The sequence below is a fragment of the Microcaecilia unicolor genome, chromosome 3, assembly GCF_901765095.1.
Source record: "Microcaecilia unicolor chromosome 3, aMicUni1.1, whole genome shotgun sequence".
NCBI classification, from domain to species: domain Eukaryota; kingdom Metazoa; phylum Chordata; class Amphibia; order Gymnophiona; family Siphonopidae; genus Microcaecilia; species Microcaecilia unicolor.
The window spans coordinates 191,542,578-191,570,148 of NC_044033.1; the positions used below are offsets into that span (position 1 = coordinate 191,542,578).

Sequence of the window (27,571 nt, forward strand, 5' to 3'; positions counted from 1 at the left end):
ATGGGAAGTGTATGAATTATTTTTTTGAAATTCATTTAAGTATTTTACTTTGTAGGTATGTTTTCATTTCTCTTGTGTGAATGATTAGTAGTTAGTTTTTTCCTGTCATAATTTGACGTCCCTATCTGTTTTTATTGTGTTAGTGTAAACCACTTTAATTTGTTCGCAACAAAGCGGTATAGCAAATTTAATAAACGATAAACATTTTGTCATACCTGCTAATATTTTTTCCACCAGACCAGTCCAGAAGTATGCCAGTAAATATTCTGACTGTCATGGCCAGAATTAGGCCCCAATATTCAATGCTGGGCCATGTCTAGGCACTGGCCAAGAGTGTGCCACTCTTACTTAAGCGGGTCCCAGCCAATATTCAGCCTTTCCTGCCTGCTAAAATTGCTTTGCATATTGGGCCCACGGAGTTTGCCACCTACCTGCATAAGGATACAGAACTAGAGCTCTGATATCACACTAATATAAGGTCCTGTGCAGCTCCAGTATTTCTGTAGCAAACTAACAACCTCCCCCCTTACAACCAAGATGCTGAAACATGGATCCCCTAAAAAACACTTAAACTGTTAAAGAAAATTATTTGCCTACTCTGGATGGGTTCAAGAAGTGATCTGTAGGACTCAAGGAAAGAGAAATTAGAAGTAGGACTAAATTTATCCATCCTATTCATCCCACCAAATCAGTCAAGCTATATGGGTGTACTAAAGCAACCCAAACCAGATGGGATCCTGCTTTGACAGCCTTCATAATAGCTACTCCAAAGGCAGACTTGTCCCTAGCCTAGATATTCAAACTATAATGTTTGGCAAAGAAGTGCAAAGATGATCATAGCTCTATAAGTACTGTTAAGTTCTTTCAAAACATAGGCTGAACCTATCATCTCCATTAGCCACCGGACTATAAAAGTTTTTGAAACCACCTTGCCTTTCTCTGCTCTACTAAACAGTACATACAAATGGTCTGGTTTTCTGAAGTCTTTCATAACCTTAAGTTAGAATACACTCTCAATACATCAAGGAGATGAAGCTCCTTAAAGCTCTCCATGGAATCTTTCTTCCTGAAAATTGGTAGGGAAGCTGCCTGGCTTACATGGAAGGGCAATACACCATAGTTAAAAACATTGGTAAGTGGATCAAAACAGCTACATCTGAAAAGATCAGAAACAGTTCCCTGCAAGACAGGGCATTTAACTCAGATTTCCTTCTGGCTGAACAGACTGCCACATGAAAGGTGATCTTGAGGCCAAGATCCTTAATTGATTCTTCCCTAATGGGTTCAAACCCCAAACAGAAATAGTGATGTTAAGGCCCCAAGAACGAAGTTGAGATCCCACGAAGGTATGATCATTCTTAACAAAGACGGAATGTGTTTTACCTCTTTCATGAAATGTGATTTATCCAGATGTGAGGTCAAAGGCACTCTTTGAATCAGCTTCCTATAACAAACAATTTCTGCCACTTGGAACCTGAGGGAACTTAGTGCTGACTCCTTCTGCAAGTCATTCGGCAGGGAGTCAGGATTATCAGCTAAAAAGAAGGTTCTTCTTTCTCATTACACCACAACTCAAGCTCCTCTGTACTCTGATGTACACCAGAAAGGTAGACTTCTTCCTAGTTTGTTAAGAATTCTTCCAAGTAATCTCTCTTCTTCAACTGTCCCCTCTCAACAGTCATAAGATGGAATAGAGCTGTATAATCTAGAATTACTGTAGGGAAAGTATTGGGTTAATCATTTTTTACATATACAGCTTATGGACAAGAAGCACTGTAGTTTGTTCTTAGACATGCTTTTGGATAGCTTATAACACATGTTTATCCAAGCTTAGAAGGTATGATACAGCTGCATGTAAGTAAATAAAAGTACAAGAATGTACTAATTGTATGGGTCATGAAGTTCATCCAAAAGGAGGTTACTGGGAAAATGAAACGTAATGATGCAGGTGCAGGATGAGGTAAGACATGGAGAAATGTAGATGGGAAAATGGGCAGATAGACCATGTAAGGGAATAGAAATTGGACAAACAGGATAGGAATTGATCTAATGTGAAAGAAGGTATATAATAATAGGGGAATTCGTATAGAGTTAGACAACAACCTCCTGCTTGTGTGTTGGATTTATCTCCTGTGTGCTGGATTAATCTCCTGGATGTTGTCTGCTTGCAAGTAATAAAGCTGCTTTAACTGCTTTAAGCCTACTTGGTCTCTTGGTGTTTATGACTATTGGTAAAATTCTTTTAACAATTACCAGCCCCTACATTAAGAGACCTGTCTGACTTGAACCTCATTAGAGCCACATAACAAGGTCATCTAGGCCAATCCAGTGCCATACGGACCACCAACCCCTGGAAAGCCTCCATCCTCTGTAATAGCTTGCCTATCAACAGCCAGCAAAAGGGGGGGGGGGGTAGAAATATACAGAAGGCTATGAAGAAGCCATGGCAGAAGCTGCACATTCAGAACCACAGCTCTAGACTTCTGTATTGGACTGCCCGATCCTGGTATTCCTCATGGTAGCCATCAGATCCATCAGTGGTTTGCTCCACCTGTCCACAATCCATGAAAAGATGAAACTCACCTGCTCCTATTCCACTGAGTTGACTTAGGTAACCTGCCTATACATTGTCCACTCTCGTAATGTAGGTTATTGAAAGAACCTGTAAATGTCTCTCTGCCTGCCCATCTATATATGCCATCATAGTTAACAGTTTATTATATTTGCTATACCACTTGGTATAGCAGTATAAGAACACAGCAGTATACAATTTAAAATTAAAGTAAGAAAAGAACACCTGATCTGTATAGTACAGCACATTCTTTCAAGAACACATTCTTACAAAAGTAATAAAAAGATAAAAGCCAGGAACACAGTCACCTCTAATCCCCTTTGGAGGATGCACCTAAAGCAACAGTAAAATAACATGCTTTCAACAATCGTTTAAATATGTCTCAGAGATCCCTCTGCCCAAAATACTAAAGGCAGGGACCATGGATCTATTAGAGAAAATCTATACCCCTTGTCCATGAACAACTGGGAAAAAAATCCTGTAAAACCCTCTGTATGGCCTCTGTTTCCAAGCGACTGAGTCTGGCTGGTCCATTGCCCTGGACAGATCAGTGTTGACATTATACTCCATGCTACTCATGATGGTATCCTCATAACTGTCAATGAAGAGGAAAATTTCAACTTCATGCTCTTCACTAGGCTCTGTTGGAGCAGGATATGCTGCTCTAACTTCTACTGGAAGCAGCAGCTTCACATTGTAATCCTACGCCTGAGTTGACCAAGGCGAAAGCAACACTCTCTGTAATGATCTCATGAGTCCTTATGCCCATGGAACCATGTCCAGGGCTGCTGTCATGGACACCAGGATCTGCAGATAGTTCCAGGCCTTGTGCACCAGCCTTGCCAACAACTTTTGGATTTGCTCTCCGAGTTTTACAATTGTTACTGATATTAAGACAATTTACCCTTGAGTGTCAAACAGGGCCCCCAGGTACTCATAGGAATGATTTAGACCAGCTTGCTTTTGGCCAAGTTGATCACCTAACCCGAGCAGTGGACACCCAGATCTCTTCTGATGATTCATACAAATCAGTCAGTTGAGGTAAGAGTGTACACCAAGGAGAGGAAAGGATTGCAGAGCTCATTAGTTGGTATGAAACCAAAGACGTCCATGTCAAAAATGTCCTAATGCAAGCCATTTGGACGTGGGAGGAGCCAGCATTTGTAGTGCACTAGTCCCTCCAGACATGCCAGGACACCAACCGGGCACCCTAGGGGGCACTGCAGTGGACTACATAAATTGCTCCCAGGAACATAGCTCCCTTACCTTGTGTGCTGAGCCCCCCCCCCCCAAAAACTCACTACCCCCAACTGTACACACTACCATAGCCCTTACGGGTGAAGGGGGCACCTATATATGGATACAGTGGGTTTGTGGTGGGTTTTGGAGAGCCCGCTGTTTCCTCCACAAATGTAACAGGTAGTGGGGGGTATGGGCCTGGGTCTGCCTGTGTGAAGTGCACTGCAGTACCCACTAAAACTGCTCTAAGGACCTGCATGCACTGTCATGGACCTGAGTATGACATCTGAGGCTGGCACAAAATATTTTTAAAGATGTTTTTTGAGGGTGGGAGGGGGTTAGTGACCATTGGGGGAGTAACGGGAGGTCATCTGGTCATTTTGGGCACCTTTTTGTGCCTTATTTGTAAAAAAAAAACACGACCGGGTGAAAATGTCCAAGTGCTCGTCAGGGACGTCCTTCTTTTTTTCCATTATGGGTCAAAGACATCCAAGTGTTAGGCATGCCCAAGTCTCGCCTTTGCTACGCCTCCGACACACCCCAGTGAACTTTGGCTGTGGAACCTTGCATGACGTAGCTATAATTCGAGTTCCTCTTTCCCACATGCATCACTTTGAACTTGCTCACATTAAACGCCATCTGCCATTTAGACACCTAGTCTCCCAGTTAAGGTCCTCTTGTAATTTTTCCTCCTTAACAAAGTGTATGTCAATGACGGCTGTGCAGAGGAGTGGAAACAGAGATTAACCAAAAGTCATAAAGTGGACTAAACAGGCTCACCTCCATTCAGGCTATCATACCTCCTCGTTAGTGCACGATACAGGACCCAATGAACCTGAAAATAGAGGACTAGAGAGCCAAAACACAGGATTACGACTACGGATCACTGCATAAACCAGCGCCGACAAACAAAACAAAAAACGCCCCTGCAACAGCAACCATCAAAACAAAGAGTCATTCCAGTGCTAAGGTAGCACTCAACAGCTCCAGAAGACCCCAGGGATCCCATAGATCTAGCTTTACACCGTCCCAACTCTGTCCATCGTGTTGGATTGGCATGTTGGACACTTGAGGAGAGGGCCTGAATATCCATGCCCCAGGGCTCACTACAGTGGACCAGACCCCATCTAACACAGTTTACTAACAGCCCTAAATGATCTGATACCATAATGAACACAAACTGCTCCTAAGAATCTACTCCCTATCCTTGATCCACCTAACACTAACCATCTCACTCGCTGAAAACAACATCATACCCATACTACAGAACCACCAAAGACTAACCAGACAAACAACACCACACCAAACTGACAACCACCATAACAAAGGAAGAACATCAACATGCAGACAACCTCAACACAAGGGAAAGAACGGTCACAACAAACCCACACCAACAAAGAAACGTCAACTGACAAAAACCCACTTAACACCGAACATAGATGACTCGTACCTAAAAATTAAAGTGGGGTACATCAATGCCAGATCTGTAGCAAATAAAGTAGAATTAATAACAGACTGGATCATATCAGAAAATCTCGACCTGCTTTTCACTAACAAAACCTGGATCCATGATCAAAAGGACCCTATAATCCCAGACTTATGCCCACCGTGATACAAAATCACTCACTGGATCAGAAAGGAAAAGGGAGGAGGAGGCATAGCACCAATCCATCGATCACACTTCACCACCGTAACCACCGACGAGTCCATAACACCCCAACTTGAAATCGCCTCAATTAGAATCCACCACACCACCCTCCTTGACCACCTAAACTGTGTCCTGTTTTATAGACCACCAGGCAACTGGAATGACTGCCACTCACACTTCATATCAAACACCTGTATAACCAGCCCTCACATACTAGTACTGGGAGACATCAATCTTCACCTAGAAGACCCAAACTCTACCAACGCTCGCAAATGAAATTCCTCCATTTATGGAACTTTAAATGGCCACACACGCAAGCAACCCATGTCAAAGGACATACACTGGACCTCATGCCACCCAAACTGTCCACAGACCAGAACCTAATATTATCAGACTTCAATTGGACAAACATATCATGGTCAGATCACTACAAACTAACCCTCTCCCTACTCTGGCGGAAAAAGGGCTCATATTGTCCACAAGAACACAAAACCTACAGCACAAGAGGCCAAATAGACTCAGAAACATTCTGGCAACAAATATACAATAATGAATGGACTGCACAAACGGACTCCACACACTATCTCACAGACTGGGATAAAAGATGTAAAAACATATTAGATGAAATAGCACCCTTACAAACACGAACCTCACATAGGCACAATGCGATACTATGGTACAACGAAGAACTAAAAAAACTGAAAACACAATCCAGGAGACTCGAACGAGCATGGGAAAAAATGAAAGATGTACAAACACTCACTGCATGGAAACACAATCAAAGAAAATACAAATACGCAATAAGACAAGCCAAAAGGCAATACTACAGAACCAAAATAGGGCCTGACTACAAAGACACGAAAAAATTATACCAACTAGTGGGCAAACTACTAGACACCACTGTGGTCACCACAACCAACACAGATATCCCACCTGCAGATAAACTTGCCAAATACTTTAAAAAAAAAATTGTAAAACTACGCAACATGTTACCTCAGAAAAATACAGACATCGGAAATTTCATCGACTGTAAGGACCCAGTCTACGGCGAATATCCAGCGGACAAATTCTGGACAAGCTTCCTTCCACTCACAGCGGAAACAGTCAACCAAGCGATTAATAAGTTCTCTAAGACTCATTGTAAATTGGACATCTGCCCTAGTCACCTATTAAAATCCACTCCCCACCGCTTCACAGCAGACCTCACATCCCACTTAAACTACATGCTTCAACATGGTCTCTTCCCTAAGGAAAACGGCAACATCCTACTCACCCCAATACCAAAAGATACCATGAAAAAAAAAACAAATGATATCACCAACTACCGCCCAGTGGCATCAATCTCACCAATAGTCAAACTAATGAAAAGCATGGTAACTAAACAAGTGACTACATAAACAAATTCATAATACTGCACGAATCACAATCAGGATTCCGCTCCAACTACAGCACCGAAACAGTTCTAATTACTCTCTTAGCCAAATTCAAACAAGAGATTGCAACAGGCAAAAGCGTACTTCTCCTACAATTCGACATGTCTAGTGCATTCGACATGGTAAATCACAACATACTATTAAGAATCCTAGAATACATCGGGATTGGTGGAAGTATATTTAGCTGGCTCGAGGGTTTCCTAACCACCAGAACATATCAAGTGAAATCAAATTCAAACATATCATCACCATGGAAAGCAGACTGTGGAGTACCTCAAGGATCACCACTATCACCACTCCTTTTCAACCTAATGATGACCCCACTAGCCAAGTCCTTATCCAGTCAAGGCCTCAACCCTTTCATATACACAGTTCAATGTCACAATTTACACCCCATACAAACATGACCTTACAGAAATCACCAAAGAAATCAATCTCAGCCTAAACATCATGAACTCATGGGCAAATGCATTTCAACTAAAACTTAACGCAGAAAAAACACACAGTCTCATCTCTCATCCCAATATAACACGAACAAACCCACCAACATAACCACCTCAGACAGCCTGAAAATTCTCGGAGTCACAATCGACCGAAACCTCACACTAGACAGCCAAGTGAAAACTACAACGAAGAAAATGTTACACTCAATGTGGAAGCTCAAATGAGTGAAACCTTTTTTCCCCGAGAGAAATATTTCGCAACTTGGTACAATCTATGGTACTAAGCCATCTAGACTACTGCAACGGTATCTATGCAGGATGTAAAGAACAAATAATAAAGAAACTCCAAACTGCTCAAAACACAGCAGCTAGACTTATGTTTGGAAAAACGAAATTCGAAAGCGCCAAACCCCTACGAGAAAAACTGCACTGGCTCCCAATGAAAGAAAGCATCACGTTCAAAATATGCACCCTGATTCACAAAATCATTTACGGAGAAGTCCCAGGATACATGACAGACCTCATAGACCTACCAACCAGAAACATATCAAGATCCACACGAACATACCTAAATCTCCATCACCCAAGCTGCAAAGGACTCAAATACAAATCAACCTATGCATCCAGCTTCTCCTATATAAGCACACAACTATGGAATGCATTACCAAAAGCCGTGAAAACAACATAAAACCACCTGACATTCCGGAAATTACTAAAAACTAACTTGTTCAAAAAGGCATACCCTAACGATCCAACTTAAATGCCTTAACCCAGCAACACAACAAAACCAAAGCTCATACTGGACATAACTTAACTCTTCTTCTTACAATTCCTCAATGTGTCTGTCACACATGAACTTTACCACAACCTCACTTTCTATTTGTTATAACCGGTATTGGCGATCGCCTCTACGGTACTATGTAAGCCACATTGAGCCTGCAAATAGGTGGGAAAATGTGGGATACAAATGTAACAAATAAATAAATAAAATAAATCCTCCCGTGATTTAACGACTTTGAATAACTTTGTGTCATCAGCAAATGTAATTATCTCACTAGTTACTCCCATCTCTAGGTCATTTATAAATATGTTAAAAAGCAGCGGTCCCAGCACAGACCCCTGGGGAACCCCACTAACTACCCTTCTCCATTGAGAATACTGACCATTTAACCCTACTCTCTGTTTTCTATCTTTTAACCAGTTTTTAATCCACAATAGAACACTACCTCCTATCCCATGACTCTCCAATTTCCTCTGGAGTCTTTCATGAGGTACTTTGTCAAACGCCTTCTGAAAATCCAGATACACAATATCAACCGGCTCACCTTTATTCACATGTTTGTTCATCCCTTCAAAGAAATGTAGTAGATTGGTGAGGCAAGATTTCCTTTCACTAAATTCAAGTTGACTTTGTCTCATTAATCCATGCATTTTGAAAATGCTCTGTAATTTTGTTCTTTATAATAGTCTCTACCATTTTGCCTGGCATCGACGTCAGACTCACCGGTTTATAATTTCCCGGATCTCCCCTGGAACCTTTTTTAAAAATCGGCGTTACATTAGCCACCCTCCAAGCTTCCAGTACCACGCTCGATTTTAAGGATAAATTACATATTACTAACAATAATTCCGCAAGTTCATTTTTCAGTTCTATCAGTACTCTGGGAGTAATACCATCCGGTCCAGGAGATTTGCTACTCTTAAGTTTGTAGAACTGCCCCATTACATCCTCCAAGTTTACAGAGAGGGTCAGAAGTACCTGGCAAGATTCCAAAAAAGTACAACACATTTTATGATGCTTATCCTAGAAACAAGCAGTGAATTTTCCCTAAGTCCACTTTAATAATGGTCTATGGACTTTTCTTTTAGGAAGCCATCCAAACCTTTTAGCACATTGTCTGGCAATGAATTCCAGAGTTTAATTACATGTTGAGTGAAGAAAAATGTTCTCCAATTTGTTTTAAATTTACTACATTGTAGCTTCATTGCATGCCCCCTAGTCCTAGTATTTTTGAAAAGAGTAAACAAGCGATTCACGTCTACCCGTTCCACTCCACTCATTATTTTATAGACCTCTGTCATATCTCCCCTCAGTCGTCTTTTCACCAAGCTGAAGAACCCTAGTCACTTTAGCCTTTCCTCATAGGGAAGTCGTCCCTTCCCCTTTATCATTTTCGTCACCCTTCTCTGTACCTTTTCTAATTCCACTATATCTTTTTTAAGATGCAGTGACCAGAATTGAACACAATTTTCAAGGTGCGGTCATACCATGAAGTGATACAAAGGCATTATAATGTCCTCATTTTTATTTTCCATTCCTTTCCTAATACCTAACACTCTGCTTTCTTAGCTGCCGCTGCACACTGAGCAGGGGGTTTCAACGTATCATCATCGACGATGCCTAGATCCATTTCTTGGACGGTGACTCCTAATGTGGAACCTTGCATTGTGTAGCTATAATTTGGGTTCCTCTTTCCCACATGCATTATTTTGCACTTGCTCACATTAAACGTCATCTGCCATTTAGATGCCCAGTCTCCCAGTCTCGTAAGGTCCTCCTGTAATTTTTCACAATCCTCTTAGGATTTAACAACTCTGAATAACTTTGTGTTGTCAGCAAATTTAATTACTTCACTAGTTACTCCTATCTCCAGATCATTTATAAATATGTTAAAAAGCAGCAGTCCCAGAACAGACCCCTGCGGAACCCCACTATTTATCCTTCTCCATTGAGAATTTTGACCATTTAACCCTACTCTCTGTTTTCCAGTTTTTAATCCACAATAGGACACTACCTCTTATCCCATAACTCTCCAATTTCCTCTGGAGTCTCTCATGAGGTACTTTCTCAAACGCCATTCAAAAATCCAGATATACAATACTGACCAGCTCACCCTTATCCACATGTTTGTTTACCCCTTCAAAGAAATATAATAGATTTATAACACAAGATTTCCCTTCACTAAATCCATGTTGGCTTTGTCTCATTAATAATCCATGCTTTTGAATATGCTCTGTAATTTTGTTCTTTATAATAGTCTCTACATTCTGCCTGGCACTGATTTCAGGCTCACTGGTCTATAATTTCCAGGATCTCCTTAGGAACCTTTTAGAAAAATTGGCGTTACATTGACCACCCTCAAATCTTCCGGTACCATGCTTGATTTTAAAGATAAAAATAAACAAACAAAAAAGACACCCGGCGCGGTTGAAAAGTGAGGTGAAGGAAGCTATTAGGGCTAAAAGAAACGCCTTCAGAAAATGGAAGAAGGAACCATCTGAAAATAACAATAAGCAGCCTTATAAGGAGTGTCAAAGCAAATGCAAGGCGCAGATAAAGAAGGCCAAGAGGGATTATGAAAAAAAGATAGCATTACAGGCAAAAAAACATAGCAAAAACTTTTTTCGGTATATTAAAAGCAGGAAGCCGACAAAAGAATCAGCTGGGCTGCTGGATGACCGAGGGATAAAAGGGGCGATCAAGGAAGATAAAGACGTAGCGGAGAGATTGAATGAATTCTTTGCTTCGGTCTTCACCGAGGAAGATTTGGGTGGGATACCGGTGTTGGAAATGGTACTTCAAGTGGACGAGTTGGAGAAACTTACTGACTTCACAGTAAACCTGGAGGACGTAATGGGGCAGTTCAGCAAACTGAAGAGTAGCAAATCTCCTGGACCGGATGGTATTCATCCTAGAGTACTGATAGAACTGAAAAATGAGCTTGCGGAGCTACTGTTAGTGATATGCAATTTATCCTTAAAATCGAGCGTGGTACCGGAAGATTGGAGGGTGGCTAATGTAACGCCGATTTTCAAAAAAGGTTCCAGGGGAGATCCGAGAAATTATAGACCGGTGAGTCTGACGTCGGTGCCGGGGAAAATGGTAGAGACTATTATCAAAAACAAAATTACAGAGCACATCCGAAGACATGGATTACTGAGACCAAGTCAGCATGGCTTTTGTGTGGGAAATCTTGCCTGACCAATTTACTTCAATTCTTTGAAGGAGTAAACAAACATGTGGACAAAGGGGAGCCGTTTGATATTGTCTATCTGGATTTTCAAGAGGCGTTTGACAAGGTACCACATGAAAGGCTACAGAGGAAATTGGAGGGTCATGGGATAGGAGGAAATGTCCTATTGTGGATTAAAAACTGGTTGAAGGAGAGGAAACAGAGAGTGGGCTTAAATGGGCAGTATTCACAATGGAGAAGGGTAGTTAGTGGGGTTCCTCAGGGGTCTGTGCTAGGACCGCTGCTTTTTAACATATTTATAAATGATTTAGAGATGGGAGTAACTAGCGAGGTAATTAAATTTGCTGATGACACAAAGTTATTCAAAGTCGTTAACCCGTGACAGGATTGTGAAAAATTACAGAAGGACCTTACGAGACTGGGCGGCTAAATGGCAGATGACGTTTAATGTGAGCAAGTGCAAGGTGATGCATGTGTGAAAAAAGAACCCGAATTATAGCTACGTTATGCAAGGTTCCACGTTAGGAGTTACAGACCAAGAAAGGGATCTGGGTGTTGTCGTCGTCGATAATACACTGAAACCTTCTGCTCAGGTGTGCTGCTGCGGCTAGGAAAGCGAATAGAATGTTGGGTATCATTAGGAAAGATATGGAAAACAGGTGTGAGGATGTTATAATGCCATTGTATTGCTCCATAGTGCGACCGCACCTTGAGTACTGTGTTCAATTCTGGTCGCCGCATTTCAAGAAAGATATAGTAGAATTGGAAAAGGTGCAGCGAAGGGTGACTAAAATGATAGCGGGGATGGGACAACTTCCCTATGAAGAAAGACTAAGGAGGCTAGGGCTTTTCAGCTTGGAGAAGAGACAGCTGAGGGGAGACATGATAGAGGTATATAAAATATTGAGTGGAGTGGAACAGGTGGATGTGAAGCGTCTGTTCACACTTTCCAAAAATACTAGGACTAGGGGGCATGCGATGAATTGGAGAAAAGTTTTCTTCACCCAACGCGTAATTAAACTCTGGAATTCGTTGCCGGACAACGTGGTGCAGGCAGTTAGCTTAGCAGAGTTTAAAAAGGGGTTAGATGGTTTCCTAAAGGACAAGTCCATAAACCACTACTAAATGGACTTGGGAAAAATCCACAATTCCAGGAATAACATGTATAGAATGTTTGTACATTTGGGAAGCTCGCCGGGTGCCCTTGGCCTGGATTGGCCGCTGTCGTGGACAGGATGCTGGGCTCGATGGACCTTTGGTCTTTTCCCAGTGTGGCATTACTTATGCACTTATGTACTTATATTACTAACAATAGTTTTGCAAGTTCATTTTTCAATTCTATCAGCACTCTGGGATCATTACCATCCGGTCCAGATTTGCTACTCTTCAATTTGTCAAATTGTGCCATTAGATCTTCCAGGTTTATAGAGATTTCATTCAGTTTCTCTGACTCGTCAGCTTTGAATACTATTTCTGGCACCGGTATCTCTCCCAAATCTTCCTCAGTGAAGACTGAAGCAAAGAATTCATTTAATCTCTCTGCTATGGCTTTGTCTTCCTAATTGCCCCTTTCACCCCTCGGTCATCTAGCAGTCCAACCGATTCTTTTGTTGGCTTCTTGCTTTCAATATATCTAAAAAATGTTTTACTGTGTTTTTGCCTCCAACGCAATCTTTTTGTCAAAGTCCCTCTTTGCCTTCCTTATCAGCGCTTTGCATTTGACTTGACATTCCTTATGCTGTTTCTTATTATTTTCAGTCGGTTCCTTCTTCCATTTTTTGAAGGATTTTCTTTTAGCTCTAATAGCTTCCTTCACCTTACTTTTTAACCATGTTGGCTGTCGTTCGGTCTTCCTTCCTCCTTTTTAATATACTCAATATATATGGACTGGACTTCCAGGATGGTATTTTTGAACAGCATCCATACCTGATATAATTTTTTGACTTTCACAGCTGCTCCTCTAAGCTTTTTTTTCACCGTTCTTCTCATTTTATCATAGTCTCCTTTTTGAAAGTTAAATGCTAACGTATTGGATTTGCTGTGTGTACTTACTCTAAAGCCGATATCAAATCTGATAATATTATGATCATTGTTATCAAGTGGCCCCAGTACCATTACCTCCTGCACCAGCTCATGCGCTCCACTAAGGACTAGGTCTAGAATTTTTCCTTCTCTTGTTGGCTCCTGTTTTAGCTGCTCCATAAAGCAGTCTTTGATTTCATCACAGAATTTTACCTTCCTAGCATGCCCTAATGTTAAATTTACCCAGTCAATAGCGGGGTAATTGCCAAGATGGCGCTCTGAACATATGCACCTGAGCTTGCTCCTAGAAGTTGTCTTGGTCTTTAGCTTTTTCTGGTGCCTTCGCTTCGTCGCTGCTAATGGGGAAGCGGAGGGGAAAGGTAAAGGAGTACCCCTCGGCTCCTGAAACCGTGTCATCGATGAGGCAAACGACCCTTCAATTTTCTAGGAAACAACTGGGTACTTCGACCCCCTCTGCTACTGCCGATGCATTGATGTCGACAGAGAGAGGCAACGGGGCTTCCCTGAGCCCCATGGAACGCATAGCTCTGCCTCAGCCTGGGAGAGAGTTCCGTGTTGCAGCCCGAACAGAGACGGATACCGAAGGGGTGCAACCCGACCTGTTTGAGGGGAGGACTGTAGCAGGAGAGAGCGGATCCCAGGAGCGTGAAACACAAATACAAGCAGCTTTAAAGGTATTACCGCAAGACATTGTTTCCAAACTTTCCCGTACTGAGGTCCAATCTCACTCCTCTTTACCAGCTAGTGGTGTGGTTAGACCAGCTATTGTGACGCTTGATTTTACAATATTCAATCCTCTATGCAAAATACTTTGAAAGAAAATACCATTAATATTAAAACTCTTTCTGAGGCTGCTCTGATTCAAGCGCAAGTAACTGCACAGCAATCCTTAAAAATGGAAAATGTGGATAACAAGATTCATGTCATGGGGACTCTGGAAAATGCTTTGGTTAAAGATAACAATTTCTTACATAAACGGTTGGAATACCTGGAGAACCAGGTTAGAAGACTTAACCTTAGGTTTCTCAATTTTCCCAAGTCACCACTAATTTCCCCTTTAGAAATGGTGAAAAAATATATGGCTGAAATTCTAGGAATGGACAAGGATACATTACCTCCCATCACACGAGCCTATTATATCTGGAATCTTAAGGGGATGGAAGGGATTCCCCCCTGTGATGGGGGAAGGAATGAACCTTACTTCTTTCCTGGAAAGTTCATTGGAAATCATTACTCAGAGGTCAACTATGCTGGTTACTTTTGTGCTGGAGCCAGATCGGAATGCTGTATTAAGACTTTTCCTAAGACACTTAGAAAAGCTGTTTTTGGGCTCAAAGGTCCGGATTTTTCCTGATCTCTCAAAGCCTACACAGATGTGACGCAGGGCATTTTTAGAACTGCGACCCAGAGTTATGGCATTGGGAGCAAATTTTGTGTTACGTTTTCCTTGTATTTGTAATGTGATGTCTGAGAGTAAACAATTTCAATTTGTGGAACCTAAACAGCTTAAAGAATTTCTAGATGCTAGAGTTGATGTGAATGTTGTATGCCCTCCCTAAATTGCAGGCTGGGGTCTGAAAACAGAGGTAGCAACTGTGTTTTTTGTATATTTTTCCTTAATGGTTATTAGATACTTGAAATCTTGGAATCATTTTTCTCTTAAATTGTGGACGGAAAGGCCGTATACTTTTTTTTCCTTAATGTATTTTAGTTTTATTTTGCCTGTAAAATGAATGCCAATTGCATATTCACATTGTTTTGTGATATATTATAAAAAATATTAATAAAGATAAATAATTAAAAAAATAGCGGGGTAATTGAAATCACCCATTATTATTGTGTTGCTCAGTTTGTAAGCCACCCTAATTTCTGATAACATTTCTACATCTGTCTATTCATCCTGGCTAGGTGGACAATAGTACACTCCTATCACTATCCTTTTCCCCTTTACACATGGAATTTCAATCCATAGGGATTCCAAGATGTGTTTTGTTTCCTGCAGAATTTTAAATCTATTTGATTCAAGGCCTTCCTTAACACACAGTGCTACCCCCTCCACCAATTTGATCCACCCTATCACTACGATATAATTTGTACCCTGGTATGACAGTGTCCCACTGGTTATTCTCCTTCCACCAGGTCTCAAAGATGCCTATTATATCAACATTTTTCATTTAGTGCACTATATTCTAATTCTGTCTGCCAAGCAGTTGTCCTTTCTTGGAAGGTACGTGGCTCAGAGGTCTATCCTGTGAAGAAGGGCCCACTGCTACATCCCCTCTGCATTCTGACACAAAGGGTAGGATCTCGTCCCCCCGCCACTTGTTTACATAAAACATTGCAACTTGGTTTGTCCATTTGGATAAGAATAATTTGGCTTTGCAGCCAATCTCTGAAAGCCTTTAGAGCATTCCATATGGCCCTCAGCTTGAGAAGATTGATATGAAGGTCTGTTTCCTGAGCCAACCTTCAAGTGTGAAGCCCATCTACATGATCTCCCAAATCCCAGGTTGGATGCATCTGTTAGCATCTTCTGAGGGACAATTTGGAGCGGTAGTTCCACAGTCAAATTTGTCTGAATCATCCACCAGAGAAGGGAAGGAGTCAACCCTGGAGGAATCTGGATGACATCCGCTAGGTTCCCAGCTGCCTGAGACCACTGGGAAGCTAGGGTCCACTGGGCTTCTCTCAAGTGGAGACATGCCATGGGAGTGACATGCATTGTTGAGGCCATTTGGCTCATCAATCTCAACATTTGCCAAGCTTTGACCTGCTTGCTGGCTCGGACCTGCGACGCAAGAGTAGTGGAAAAAAAGCCAGATCCTGCAATGTATCTAGCAGGGCTCCAATGTACTCCAATCACTGGACTGGGAGAAGGTGAGACTTAGGGTAGTTTATAATGAACCCTAGTAACTCCAACACCCGAATAGTTAGGCATATTGACTCTGACATTCCTCCTATGATGTGATCTTAAAAAGCCAACTGCCCAGAAACACTGCTACTACCGCTAGACATTTGGTGACTATCGTGGGAGCTTACGAGAGGCCAAATGGCAGTACACAAAATCTGAGATACCTTCTGTGACAAAGAAGTATCAAAATGTAGGTATAAGTGTCCTTTAGGTTCAGAGAGAACAGCGAGTCGTTATGCCTAGGGAAATCATCCAGAACTTTTATTTGACCAGGAATTTATTCAGGGCCCTTAGGTCTAGGATGGGATGAAATCCACCTGTTTTGTGGGGCAAAAGGAAGTACCTTGAATAGAATCCCTTCTCTTCTTCCTCTGGTGGCACAGGCCTGGAGACGGGCAAATATTTTCTCTACAAGTATCTGCTTGTGCTGTGAAATGAATGATGACGCTCTTGGTGGGCAATTTGGTGGTTTCTGCCACCAATGGAGGGCATTTCTGAGACGGACTATTTGAAGAACTCCCAGTCTGAGGTTACAATGGGCCACCTGTGATGGTAAAAATTCAGCCTCACCCCCACTGGAAGGCCATCCGGGACAGTTACTTGGAGTCTGGCTATGCTCTCCTGGAGCCAGACAAAAGCTTGCCCCTGGTTTTGACTGGGGCTGGCAAGGTCGGGGACGCTGGCCTTGGGACTGCTGGGCAGAGTGGGAACGCAGCGGGAACCTACGACTTTGAGAGTAGTAGGGTTATCACTTGGGCCTACTGGAACACTTCCAGGAGGTGGAGGGTGCAGCTGGGGGTGCCGAGACAGAGTTTAGATGGTATCCGTGTTTCTTTATGAGGTCAATGATCTCTTCTACTTTATCTCCAAACAAGTTGTCCTCTCGGCATGGCACATCCGCTAACCTCTCCTGAACTACCGGCTCCAGGTCAGAGATATGCAGCTATGAAAGTCTGCACATCCTCACACCCATAGCGGAGAGTACGAATGCCATATGAAGAGAGTCATAAGCCCCTCTGGCCAGATATTTTCGACTCTCCAGCTACTTACTGGCCAAATAGCAAAGCTCAGTGGCCTCCTGTGGGAGAGAATCTGCCAGACTATGAGTACTTTGGGCCAGCGACTGCAAGTACAAGCTTGTGTAGACTGGATGCAAGCAGTAAGCATTGAGGCTTGAAATGTTTTCCTTCCAAATGAGTCTAGTGTCTGAGCCTCCCTACCTGGGGGTGCCAAGGCATGAGTCCTGGAGCTCATAGCTTGTTTGAGGATGGAGTCGACCACCAGAGAACGTTGTGGCAATTGAGCTTCTCAAATCTGGGAGCCTTCTGGATATGAAACTGTGTTGCCACCTTCTTTGGTGCCACCTGCACTGAAAGGGGAGATTCCCAGTTCTTTGTCAGTGCATTCTTAAGGATAGGGTGCAATGGTACCATGATCCCTTTTTTAGGAGGCGCTCATAGTCAAGCACAGTTAACATTTCTGCCCTGGTCTCCTCCTCCGTGCCAATAGCAGAAGCCATCTCCCTCACAAAACCAGTGAAACAGAGAACCTCAGGTGGAGATTTTTGCCTCTCTTGAGGCAGGGCGGGATCAGAAGGTATGCCATATGACCCTTCCTCCGAGAAGTAATGTGGTCTTCCTCTGAGTCCGATGAGTTGTCCCAGTCAGACTCATCGCCATACTCAGAGCAGGGTGAGAGAATCTGTGTCTGCCTCAGCTCAGTGGAACCATGTCCACGCCCCAAAAAGCACCGAAGTACAGCCCAACCTTTTTCCCATGATGTTGAGAGTGGCACCATATGTGTGGATATCGACACCCATTGAAGAACCAGCGCTGAAGATATCTGCACAGACATGGAAGGAGCCTCTGGGAGAAGCTGGGGCTGATCCGCAACTGGCGCGTGCCCTCAATCCCTGAGCGGACTGTTACTGTAGCATCTGAACCAGTTCCTCCCTGAGCATGGCTTGGAACTGTTCATCAAAGGCAGGCATCGGCAAAGGCAGAGGAGCCAGGAGAGAGGCAGCCTGGGAAGGTGTGTCAAAACAGTAGTAGGGACCTGGCTCTCAGAAGCTCATGCACCAGCACCTCTTCCAAAGAGGGGGAGCTCTCCTCTTGATGCTAGTGCTTCTCAGGTATTGGCAATGTTGATGCCCCAGTGCTCCTGGCATGATGCTTCAAAGAAGACTGATGCTTGTGCTTCTTGGACTTCCCCTGATGCTCAGCATCATGATCCTTCGGTGCTGATGAGGACAGCGTCGAATCTGTACATGCTCTTGGTGTCAGGTCCAATGCCAATTGGTCCCAGGGCCTACTCTCATCACCCAATATCAAGAGAGGTGGAGACCTTCTTGATGCCAGTGCACTCCCAGTGGATGTTGAAGTCTTGGTAGCCATTGAGGTCGATGGCTCCGGCGCTGGTGTCAATGCACCAGTATTCAAGGAGCCAAAAAAGCTTCTCTTGTTGGGTCTGCCGTGCCTTCTGTGTCCTCAGCTGCATTTTTAAATAGAAAGAAAAATAATTAGGCTCATGGTTAGGTCCAAGGCACCCGATGCACTAAGAGTGCAGATCAGTCACAGAAATCACCCGATTGCATTGGGGGCACCTCTTGAAGGCACTGGGGGTCTTCTGAGACATCGAAAAAAAGAACAGCAGCCAAATTAAACTCCTCAATTTTGAACAGAAAAGGGGGAGTACTCAAACTGAGGTCAGGGCTCTGGCCAAAAACAGGCCTAGCAGGTCTCGAAAACTAAAGAAAACTTAAAGTGTCAAAAAATTAGTAAAATAAAAGTAAATACAAGGAAAAAGAGATTATAACAAAAAATACTTTAAAAATATGAAGAAAGCAAAGAACGGCACTGGGAAAGACAAGAAAAATAAGTGCCATAAGGAGAACACAGTAATACGTCCTCCCAGCCCCGCGAACAACGAAGACTGAGCTTGCCATCCCTGGTGGGATATTACTAGACAATTCTTGATCTCGCTAGTCAGGATCCATACCGGGCTTCGTCGGATGATGTCACCCACATGTGAGAATACAACGGCGGCCTGCTTGTCCTTGGAGAAAGAGCTGAAGACTTCTGTCCAAGACACCATCAGATCTTGTCACAAAAACAGGCAGAGACATATCTGATAAAAAACACATTGTTATAAGAACATAAGAATTACCAAACTGGGTCAGATCAAAGGTCCTCCAAGCCCAAAATCCTGTTTGCAATAGCATGTTAGCCCAATTTACAGGTTAATAAATCAAAATAAAACAAAAAAAAAAAGAAAAAGGATATCATTTGTATTGGACTCTCAGAGCCCCCTTGTAGATACATACAATCCAGAGCTGGATAAACGGAAAAATCATAGAAGACCTATAGCACTACACCAGGAGGATGAATTCCTGAAAAAGATATTCCCAGCGTCACCAATGCTGGTCTTTCAATAATCACCAAATCTGAAGCAAAAATGAGTGAAAAGCAAGTTCCCAACAAAAGCTTGAAAGAAGAGAATGGCAAGTTGCAAACTGCCATCAAGTACCACAGGCCACTCCCCCACCACCACCACCAGTTATCCACATGGGAAAAACATTCAACATAAGGGGATCTACTCACCCTCATCTTCAAATATACAGTATAGAAAATGTAAAGATGGATGCTATGTTGGGAAGACAGGTGCTACTAACAAGAATTAACTTCCAGAGATATAACATCAGATGCCACAAAGCAAACCAAGTTGACACCTCTGTGGGTGAACATTTTCAGGACCAGAGAACTGCATCAATGGCCTTATGGTCAGAATACTAAGAGGAGCTTTTAAAACAATCTGGGAATGTAAAACGTTTCAGATTAAAATAAGATACATCAACAGGAAAGGACAATTATAAATTATAAAATTGCTCTGCTTTGTCACCTTCTGATCACCCATCCATCTCTCCCCATTTCTCCTGCCCCACAACTTTCCCCCTTGAGACTATCATTGGAATCCTATTATCTTTTGCTTATATAGTCTGATATTGTCATCTCTTGCTCACACTGACACCTGAGAAAGAAGACTCTGGCCTTTGAAAGCTAGTCAAAAAATGTATTAAGTTAGTCCAATAAAAATGTATTTTATTTTTCTTTTTTGCTTTTGTTTCATTTCCATTAATCATCTAGAAGCAAATTCCAGATTTAAATGATGTGTTCAGGGGAAAAATACTTTCTCTGTTTTTAATGTATTACTTACTAACATCTTTGTACTTTTTGAAAGAGTAAAACAACGGATTCTCATTTACCCATTCCACTCCATTCGTGATTTCAATCAACCTCTATCATATCTCCCCTCAGCTTCCTCTTCTACAAGCTGAAGAATTTTAACCTCTTTAGTCTTTCCATCCCTTTTTTTATCCATTCTGGTTGCCCTTCTGTGTACCTTTGCTAATTCCACTATATGTTTTTTGAGATGTGGCAACCAGAATTGCACACAATACTTAAGGTGTGGCAACACCATGGAGCAATACAGAAGCAGTAGATTTTTTTTTAATTCTCTATTCCTTTCCAAATAATTCCTAATATTCTGCTTGCTTGCTTGGCTGCTACTGCACTCTGAGCAGATTTCAGCACACTATCCACAATTATTATTATTAGCATTTGTATAGCGCTACCAGACGCACGCAGCGCTGAACACCTGATACAAAGAGACAGTCCCTGCTCAAAAGAACTTACAATCTAAATAATACAGACAGACAAGACAGTTACGGGTGAGGGAAGTAATGGGAGGTAAAAAGCAGCAGTGAAAAGGTGGGTTTTCAGCACAGATTTGAAAACAGGTAGAGATGGAGCTAGACGTATAGGTCCAGGAAGTCTATTCCAGGCATAAGGTGCCTCGAGAGAAAAGGAGCGAAGCCTGGAGTTAGCAGTGGAGGAGAAGGGGGATGACAAGAAAGATTTGTCCAGTGAGCGGAGTTCACGGGGAGGAATGTAGGTAGAGATGAGAGTCGAGAGGTAATGGGGGACTGCAGAGTGGATGCATTTAAAGGTCAGTACGAGAAGTTTAAACTGAATGTGGAAGCGGACAGGAAGCCAGTGAAGTGACTTGAGGAGTGGGCTAATGTGGGTATAACGATTCTGGCGGAAAATAAGTCGTGTCGCAGAATTTTGGACAGATTGGAGAGGAGAGAGATGGCTGAGCAGAAGACCAGTGAGAAGTAAATTGCAATAGTCCAAGCGAGAGGTGACAAGGGTGTGGATAAGGGTTCTGGCAGCGTTTTCAGAAAGGAAGGGGCAAATTTTGCTAATATTGTAGATATTAGATCTTTTTCCAGTGCAGTGACTCCTAATGTGGAACCTGTGTAGCTTTAATTTAGGTAATTCTTCCCTATGTGTATCACACTGCACATGTCTGCATTAAATTTCATCAGCTATTTGGATGCCCAGTCTTCCAGTCTCCCAAAGTCTTTCTGCAATTTCCCATGGAAAAGAAAATAAGATGGTACCTTTCTTATTGGACATAACTTAATACATTTCTTATGTCCAATAAAGCGAATGCTACATACCTGTAGAAGGTATTCTCCGAGGACAGCAGGCTGATTGTTCTCACTGATGGGTGACGTCCGCGGCAGCCCCTCCAATCGGAATCTTCACTAGCAAAAGCCTTTGCTAGCCCTCGCGCGCCGATGCGCGGCCGTCTTCCCGCCCGAAACCGGCTTGGGCCGGCCAGTCTCATGTGTAGCAAAACAAAGACAAGGGAAGACACAACTCCAAAGGGGAGGCGGGCAGGTTTGTGAGAACAATCAGCCTGCTGTCCTCGGAGAATACCTTCTACAGGTATGTAGCATTCGCTTTCTCCGAGGACAAGCAGGCTGCTTGTTCTCACTGATGGGATATCCCTAGCCCCCAGGCTCACTCAAAACAACAACCATGGTCAATTGGGCCTCGCAACGGCGAGGACATAACTGAGATTGACCTAAAAAATTTACCAACTAACAGAGTAGAGCCTGGAACAGAACAAACAGGGCCCTCGGGGGGTGGAGTTGGATCCTAAAGCCCAAACAGGTTCTGAAGAACTGACTGCCAGAACCGATTGTCGCGTCAGGTATCCTGCTGCAGGCAGTAATGAGATGTGAATGTGTGGACAGATGACCACGTCGCAGCTTTGCAAATTTCTTCAATAGAGGCTGACTTCAAGTGGGCTACCGACGCTGCCATGGCTCTAACATTATGAGCCGTGACATGACCCTCAAGAGCCAGCCCCGCCTGGGCGTAAGTGAAGGAAATGCAATCTGCTAGCCAATTGGATATGGTGCGTTTCCCCACAGCCACTCCCCTCCTATTGGGATCAAAAGAAACAAACAATTGGGCGGACTGTCTGTTGGGCTGTGTCCGCTCCAGATAGAAGGCCAATGCTCTCTTGCAGTCCAATGTGTGCAGCTGACGTTCAGCAGGGCAGGAATGAGGACGGGGAAAGAATGTTGGCAAGACAATTGACTGGTTCAGATGGAACTCCGACACGACCTTTGGCAAGAACTTAGGGTGAGTGCGGAGGACTACTCTGTTATGATGAAATTTGGTGTAAGGGGCCTGGGCTACCAGGGCCTGAAGGTCACTGACTCTACGAGCTGAAGTAACTGCCACCAAGAAAATGACCTTCCAGGTCAAGTACTTCAGATGGCAGGAATTCAGAGGCTCAAAAGGAGGTTTCATCAGCTGGGTGAGAACGACATTGAGATCCCATGACACTGTAGGAGGTTTGATAGGGGGCTTTGACAAAAGCAAACCTCTCATGAAGCGAACAACTAAAGGCTGTCCTGAGATCGGCTTACCTTCCACACGGTAATGGTATGCACTGATTGCACTAAGGTGAACCCTTACAGAGTTGGTCTTGAAACCAGACTCAGACAGGTGCAGAAGGTATTCAAGCAGGGTCTGTGTAGGACAAGAGCGAGGATCTAGGGCCTTGCTGTCACACCAGACGGCAAACCTCCTCCACAGAAAGAAGTAACTCCTCTTGGTGGAATCTTTCCTGGAAGCAAGCAAAACACGGGAGACACCCTCTGACAGACCCAAAGAGGCAAAGTCTACGCTCTCAACATCCAGGCCGTGAGAGCCAGGGACCGGAGGCTGGGATGCAGAAGCGCCCCTTCGTCCTGTGTGATGAGGGTCGGAAAACACTCCAATCTCCACGGTTCTTCGGAGGACAACTCCAGAAGAAGAGGGAACCAGATCTGACGCGGCCAAAAAGGAGCAATCAGAATCTTGGTGCCTCGGTCTTGCTTGAGTTTCAACAAAGTCTTCCCCACCAGAGGTATGGGAGGATAAGCATACAGCAGACCCTCCCCCCAATCCAGGAGGAAGGCATCCGATGCCAGTCTGCCGTGGGCCTGAAGCCTGGAACAGAACTGAGGGACTTTGTGGTTGGCTCGAGATGCGAAAAGATCCACCAAGGGGGTGCCCCACGCTTGGAAGATCTGGCGCACCACTCGGGAGTTGAGCGACCACTCGTGAGGTTGCATAATCCTGCTCAACCTGTCGGCCAGACTGTTGTTTACGCCTGCCAGATATGTGGCTTGGAGCACCATGCCGTGCCGGCGAGCCCAGAGCCACATGCTGACGGCTTCCTGACACAGGGGGCGAGATCCGGTGCCCCCCTGCTTGTTGACGTAGTACATGGCAACCTGGTTGTCTGTCTGAATTTGGATAATTTGGTGGGACAGCCGATCTCTGAAAGCCTTCAGAGCGTTCCAGATCGCTCGTAACTCCAGAAGATTGATCTGCAGATCGCGTTCCTGGAGGGACCAGCTTCCTTGTGTGTGAAGCCCATCGACATGAGCTCCCCATCCCAGGAGAGACGCATCCGTGGTCAGCACTTTTTGTGGCTGAGGAATTTGGAAAGGACGTCCCAGAGTCAGATTGGACCAAATCGTCCACCAATACAGGGATTCGAGAAAACTCGTGGACAGGTGGATTACGTCTTCTAGATCCCCAGCAGCCTGAAACCACTGGGAAGCTAGGGTCCATTGAGCAGATCTCATGTGAAGGCGGGCCATGGGAGTCACATGGACTGTGGAGGCCATGTGACCTAGCAATCTCAACATCTGCCGAGCTGTGATCTGCTGGGACGCTCGCACCCGCGAGACGAGGGACAACAAGTTGTTGGCCCTCGTCTCTGGGAGATAGGCGCGAGCCGTCCGAGAATCCAGCAGAGCTCCTATGAATTCGAGTCTCTGCACTGGGAGAAGATGGGACTTTGGATAATTTATCACAAACCCCAGTAGCTCCAGGAGGCGAATAGTCATCTGCATGGACTGCAGGGCTCCTGCCTCGGATGTGTTCTTCACCAGCCAATCGTCGAGATATGGGAACACGTGCACCCCCAGCCTGCGAAGTGCCGCTGCTACTACAGCCAAGCACTTTGTGAACACCCTGGGCGCAGAGGCGAGCCCAAAGGGTAGCACACAGTACTGGAAGTGACGTGTGCCCAGCTGAAATCGCAGATACTGTCTGTGAGCTGGCAGTATCGGGATGTGTGTGTAGGCATCCTTCAAGTCCAGAGAGCATAGCCAATCGTTTTCCTGAATCATGGGAAGTAGGGTGCCCAGGGAAAGCATCCTGAACTTTTCTTTGACCAGATATTTGTTCAGGGCCCTTAGGTCTAGGATGGGACGCATCCCCCCTGTTTTCTTTTCCACAAGGAAGTACCTGGAATAGAATCCCAGCCCTTCTTGCCCGGATGGCACGGGCTCGACCGCATTGGCGCTGAGAAGGGCGGAGAGTTCCTCTGCAAGTACCTGCTTGTCCTGGAAGCTGTAAGACTGAGCTCCCGGTGGACAATTTGGAGGTTTTGAGGCCAAATTGAGGGTGTATCCTTGCCGGACTATTTGGAGAACCCACTGATCGGAGGTTATGAGAGGCCACCTTTGGTGAAAAGCTTTCAACCTCCCTCCGACTGGCAGGTCGCCCGGCACTGACACTTGGATGTCGGCTATGCTCTGCTGGAGCCAGTCAAAAGCTCGCCCCTTGCTTTTGCTGGGGAGCCGAGGGGCCTTGCTGGGTCGCACGCTGCTGACGAGAGCGAGCGCGCTGGGGCTTAGCCTGGGCCGCAGGCTGTCGAGAAGGAGGATTGTACCTACGCTTGCCAGAAGAGTAGGGAACAGTCTTCCTTCCCCCCAAAAATCTTCTACCTGTAGAGGTAGAGGCTGAAGGCTGCCGGCGGGAGAACTTGTCGAATGCGGTGTCCCGCTGGTGGAGCTGCTCTACCACCTGTTCGACTTTCTCTCCAAAAATGTTATCCGCACGGCAAGGCGAGTCCGCAATCCGCTGCTGGATTCTATTCTCCGGGTCGGAGGCACGCAGCCATGAGAGCCTGCGCATCACCACACCTTGAGCAGCGGCCCTGGACGCAACATCAAAGGTGTCATACACCCCTCTGGCCAGGAATTTTCTGCACGCCTTCAGCTGCCTGACCACCTCCTGAAATGGCTTGGCTTGCTCAGGGGGGAGCGCATCAACCAAGCCCGCCAACTGCCGCACATTGTTCCGCATGTGTATGCTCGTGTAGAGCTGGTAAGACTGGATTTTGGCCACGAGCATAGAAGAATGGTAGGCCTTCCTCCCAAAGGAGTCTAAGGTTCTAGAGTCCTTGCCCGGGGGCGCCGAAGCATGCTCCCTAGAACTCTTAGCCTTCTTTAGGGCCAGATCCACAACTCCAGAATCATGAGGCAACTGAGTGCGCATCAGATCTGGGTCCCCATGGATCCGGTACTGGGACTCGATCTTCTTGGGGATGTGGGGATTAGTTAAAGGTTTGGTCCAGTTCGCAAGCAATGTCTTTTTGAGGACATGATGCAAGGGAACAGTGGACGCTTCCTTAGGTGGAGAAGGATAGTCCAGGAGCTCAAACATTTCAGCCCTGGGCTCGTCCTCCACAACCACCGGGAATGGGATGGCCGTAGACATCTCCCGGACAAAGGAAGCGAAAGACAGACTCTCAGGAGGAGAAAGCTGCCTTTCAGGAGAGGGAGTGGGATCGGAAGGAAGACCCTCAGACTCCTCGTCAGAGAAATATCTGGGGTCTTCTTCCTCTTCCCACGAGGCCTCACCCTCGGTGTCAGACACAAGTTCACGAACCTGTGTCTGCAACCGTGCCCGACTCGACTCCGTGGAGCCACATCCACGATGGGGGCGTCGAGAGGTAGACTCCCTCGCCCGCATCGGCGAAGCTCCCTCCGCCGACGTAGTCGGGGAGCCTTCCTGGGAGGCGACGGCAGCCGGTACCGCACGCGGCACCGATGCCGGAGACCTCACCTCGGGCGATGGGCCAGCCGGCGCCACGCTCGACGGTACCGGTGGCGCAAGCACCGCCGGTACCGGAGGGGTAGGGCGCAACAGCTCTCCCAGAATCTCTGGGAGGACGGCCCGGAGGCTCTCGTTCAGAGCGGCTGCAGAGAAAGGCATGGAGGTCGATGCAGGCGTCGACGTCAGAACCTGTTCCGGGCGTGGAGGCTGTTCCGGGCTGTCCAGAGTGGAGCGCATCGACACCTCCTGAACAGAGGGTGAGCGGTCCTCTCGGCGTCGATGCCTGCTGGGTGCCGACTCCTTCGGCGACCCAGAGCTCTCGGTACCGACACGGGAAGGGGACCGGTGACGATGCTTCTTCGACTTCTTGGGACGAAGCATGTCACCGGAGCTTCCCGGTACCGACGAGGAGGACGTAGAATCCAGCCGTCGCTTCCTCGGGGCCGAGACCGAAGAGGGTCGGTCTCGGGGGGGCTGTACCGCAGGAGCCCTCAGGGTAGGGGGAGACCCACCCGAAGGCTCACCGCCACCAGCAGGGGAATGGACAGCCCTCACCTGCACTCCAGACAAAGCACCACCGTCCGACGACATCAGCAGACGAGGTCCCGGTACCACCGACGTCAATGCAGCTATCCGATGTCTCGGCGCCGATGCAGAGGGCCGATGCCTCGATGCACTCGATGCACTGGCCGCCGAGGTTGAAGGTCTGGACGCTGAAGACGTCGATGCACTCGATACCCCCGGTGCCGATGCCGACGAAAAGCCCGAGAACAAAACGTTCCACTGGGCTAACCTCGCTACCTGAGTCCGCCTTTGCAAAAGGGAACATAGACTACAGGCCTGAGGGCGGTGCCCAGCCCCCAGACACTGAAGACACGACGCGTGCCTGTCAGTGAGCGAGATTACCCGGGCGCAATGGGTGCACTTCTTCAAGCCGCTGGAAGGCTTCGATGTCATGGGCGGAAAAATCACGCCGGCGAAATCGAAAGACGAAATGGCGAAGTTTGGCACAGAAAAAAGGGAAATTTCGACCGAGGCCTAAGTAAGGC

At 45.4% G+C, this 27,571-nt stretch overlaps 1 protein-coding gene across 2 annotated transcripts in view; it reads right to left on the reverse strand.

The window, feature by feature from the left end:
• The window catches only part of PRPF40B (pre-mRNA processing factor 40 homolog B), a 379,532-nt gene that overhangs the window by 114,347 nt on the left and 237,614 nt on the right, over positions 1-27,571 (reverse strand). The window lies entirely within an intron of this gene.